Here is a 4045-nt window from a genome sequence, read left to right as displayed (position 1 = left end):
TATCCCGCAGATGCTGGTAAACCTCTAGTGTCAAAAAAAATCTATTACCTATGAAGGGTGCATGCTCCAGTTTTTCTTTGCCCTTGACCTGGGGGACACAGAGTGTCTTCTCTTGGCTCTGATGGCCTCTGACAGCTATGCTGCTGTTTGCCAAACTCTTCAGAACATGGTAATAATGCATCCCCAGCTCTTCCAGAGGATGGTGCTGTCCACCTGGTTGGGCAGTATTGACAGCACCCTAATCCTTCGTTCCTCGACTTTAAAGTTGCTAAGGTGTGGGCACAGGGAGGTAGATAATTTTTTCTGTGAGATGCCAGCCTTCATCAAGATGGCTTGTGCCTACTCAAATATTATTGAGATTGTCTCTACACTTGGAGTCATTTTTCTCCTAGTACCTCTATTACTGATTCTTATCTCATATGCAATTACCACTCAAGTTGTCATGTGGATCAGGTCACAAGCAAGGCAGCATAAGGTCCTGAATACATGTGGTTCTCACCTCACAATCGTAGCTATGTTTTATGGAACAATCATTTCCATGTACATGAAGCCACAGAATAGCACATCCCAAGATGAAGGCGAGTTCCTTTCTCTCTTTTACACAATTGTCAAACCCAGCCTTTACCCTCTGAGCTACACTTCAAGAAATAAAGAAGATGTAAAGAGTGCAGTAAAGAGAATACTGTGGAGAGAAAATTGTTTAGCCAATTTATGAGTTAGATAGGAAGAAAATCAGGGCATCAAGAGAAAAAAAATATCAGCCTTTGTCATCAGAAACTTCATCAATTCATTCATTCAACAAGCACTTCTAGGGTGTTCACCATATATCAAGAATTACACAAGGTGCTAACTTGGTAAGTACATAGATAAATAGAGAGAAATGACAAGAAGAGAGATATAGAAAAAGTTCAATAAATAAAATATAGTCCATTAGCTTACAAAGCCCCAAGATTAATGAGGAACAAAGATAAATAAAGATATAGTTATAAAATATAGTAAGTGCAGTATTTGTGCAAATAGAGTAAGTGGAGATTTTAGCAAATATTAAGGTAAGACTTCACACCACTGTGTGTCCTTTCTTGGCCACCCTCCTAAGGATAAAGCCACTTGCTCCCACCTACCTCACTCTTCTTTCATGGCTGAAATGTGGATTTGGAGGGTACCATGCAGATGAGAACAAATGCTGGAGGTGAATGGAGCAGTAGGAGGGAAGGAGAGTTCCTCAGTGACTGAGCAGAGCCACCCACTAGCAGAACATCATCCACTACCAGAGGAGAAAACTTTCTGCACATCTAGTGAAGTAAGCCACTGAATTGGGGTCTTTAGCTTTTCCCATTTCCTGGTATGATAAGGAGTTTGGGCTTTTTCCTACAGGACAGTTTGGTACCTGGACCAGCAGTAGCAGGGAGATTGTTAGAAATGCAACTTCCTGGGCCCCATCTCAGACCTACTGAATCTACAATCCAAAAATGGACCCAGCCAACCATGGTTTATAAACAAGCATGCCAGGCTGTTCTGATCAGGCTAATGTTTGAGAACCACGATTGTGGAGAATAGGGAAACACTGAGTGTCTCTAGCTGGAAAATTAGCACAGCTCAATAGATCATCCCAGCAGATCATGGAAGGGGGAAGATATTAATTTCTCAAAGCGTTTAAATAAGCAGTTCCCAATTGTTCAAAATACCAGCCTCCAATTCAGTGTCAGTCCACAAGACACTTTTTTTTCACACCAATGTGGAGAAATGAGAAGTTTCATAGAGGTTGAGAGAAATCAATGTGAAAGGTTATTCTTGTTCAATTATTAACCCAACCTGTACTTGGGGTTTATAATGTTCTTTCTTTTATTGAGTGATGGGGGTGGGGAAAGATAAATTTTGGAAAGGAGTGTGATGTTCTTAACTGACAAAACAGAAATTTGGTAATTTCCTGTTCATCATCCTATTTTATTATTTTACTGGTAAATACATTCCCCACTTTTCTACCACCAGCCTTTGAGAGCCTGAAAATCCTCCCTACATGTGACAGAATCCTCACACCTTGCTATATCATATCTATGGCAAAGAAAGTCACCACCTACTCAAGTGTGGATAGGGAGAACAGCAGGGTTATGATTTTCTCTCTCCAATCCTTAAACTCAGGGACTCCCAAATTTCCACAGTGAAACCATCCTATCTCTATTTTAAGGTTTTGAGGCCTCTTTGCAGGACACTTCAAAACTGTCAGTTGTGTAATTCTTGGTAAAAATGAAAAATCTGAGGGTAATGATCACAGGATAGGGAAAGCATGAAAACTCTAAACTTTACGGTGTTGTAAGGACTACAGAAGAAGGAAAACATTATGAAAGGTGAAATTGTGGCCACTAGAAAAGAGTATCACATGTTCTTATAATATCTGACATTTCTTCATAGACATTAGATTTATCACTTCAAACTCTCCTACTCAATATTCTAGACCCAGTTGAAATCTTACCTCATCTGAAAAGTGCTTCCAAATCTCATCAATCCATCCTCTGAATTCCCTACAAAGTCTGATATCAGTGTTATGACATTGTCCCGTTTTATTTATTGTCAGCATGTGTGTTTGGGAAGAAGACATTGATAAACTTTTCAATAACATGGAACTAATCTTATTCATATATTATTTTCCAGTGTTTAAATTGGTTTATGACATGAATTGCATATTCAATAAATGTCTGAATATATAATTATTAATAAAATAATTAAAAAGATTAAATGAATGAGGGTTTTTAATTAAATCTGCTTAAAAATATGATCAACTCTTCAGATTATAGCAAATGCTCATTGGATAATGAATACTGGAGCAATGCCTTCACTTTTTGTGTTTTTTTTTTTTTTTTTAGTGTTTAAGACATATGAAACACCTGAAATTGATGGGGAATGGAAAGATAATATAATTTTCCTTTCATATGCATAATCTTATAGAATCTTCTAAGCATCCCTTGGAAGTACATGTAATATATATTTGGAAACCATAAAAGCAGGAGAAATAAAAGAAAAACAAAGAAAAAAACCACATGATCTCACAGCCCAGAGCTAATATCACTATTTTTAATTAATTTCCTTTTAATTTATTCATATCTATATTAAAGTTTGGGTCAAGCTCAGTTTAGTACCTGCTTTATTTCTCTCAATGCATGCATTCTCAAGAGGGGTGCTGTCATGCCCAAGAGAAGGCGAAAGATCTTAGCTATTACAATAGTTTTTGGCCCTCCATAGAGTCACAGTACATGAACAGATACTGTGTAACTGTTGTATTAAAATTTCATTAGAGGCCAATGGTGATGGAAAAAAAGTGAAAAAAACTGTATTAATGTAAGAGAATGTGCTTCTCCCTATTTGAAAGGATGATTAAAAGAAAGACTCCATTGGGCTAACCCGATTGACAAGGGCACACCCACTCTCCAGCTCTTGGGAGAGGCATTCAGAGTTTTCTAGGTCAGTAACTAAAACAGGGTTTCAATAATGTCTTCATGTAATCAAGTTAAAATGCTGGAAATGTTTTGACATACTATTCAGCTGTGTTTTTTCCAACTTCAATGCTGTGACCCACACCAGCTGAACAGGTTCCTGAGGTGGGAGGAGTGTGAGGCTGAGAAATGAAAGACACAAAATAGCAGGGGCCACGTGGACCATGAGGAGCTTGCAGCTACCTCAGGCACTTGGCTTGAACGTGCACTTTATTTTATATCATAAGGGGAAACACCACATTCAGAAGGTTTGCATTTCCAGGTCACTACAAACACAAAAGTTATTCTTCTATTCATAAGCCTACAGGTAATAGTTTCTTTCTTATCCACACTGAGCATATTTAGTTCAGCACATGACATTGCCCAGTGGGCACCTCCTAATTTATCTCCAGACTCTCCAGTGCACTTTGTCTACATTCTAACTGTGAACCTTGGAGCCTGCTTTGCAGACTTCTGGGGACCCTGCTTTTCAGGGCTCCCCACATCTCCCTGTTTATTATTATAGAAAAAGGCTACCAGCTATGACTGTGCCTGTCTTAGGTTGGTCCTCTCTGGGG

Source organism: Dasypus novemcinctus, chromosome 22 (assembly GCF_030445035.2).
Source record: "Dasypus novemcinctus isolate mDasNov1 chromosome 22, mDasNov1.1.hap2, whole genome shotgun sequence".
NCBI classification, from domain to species: domain Eukaryota; kingdom Metazoa; phylum Chordata; class Mammalia; order Cingulata; family Dasypodidae; genus Dasypus; species Dasypus novemcinctus.
This window is presented reverse-complemented; position numbering follows the sequence as displayed.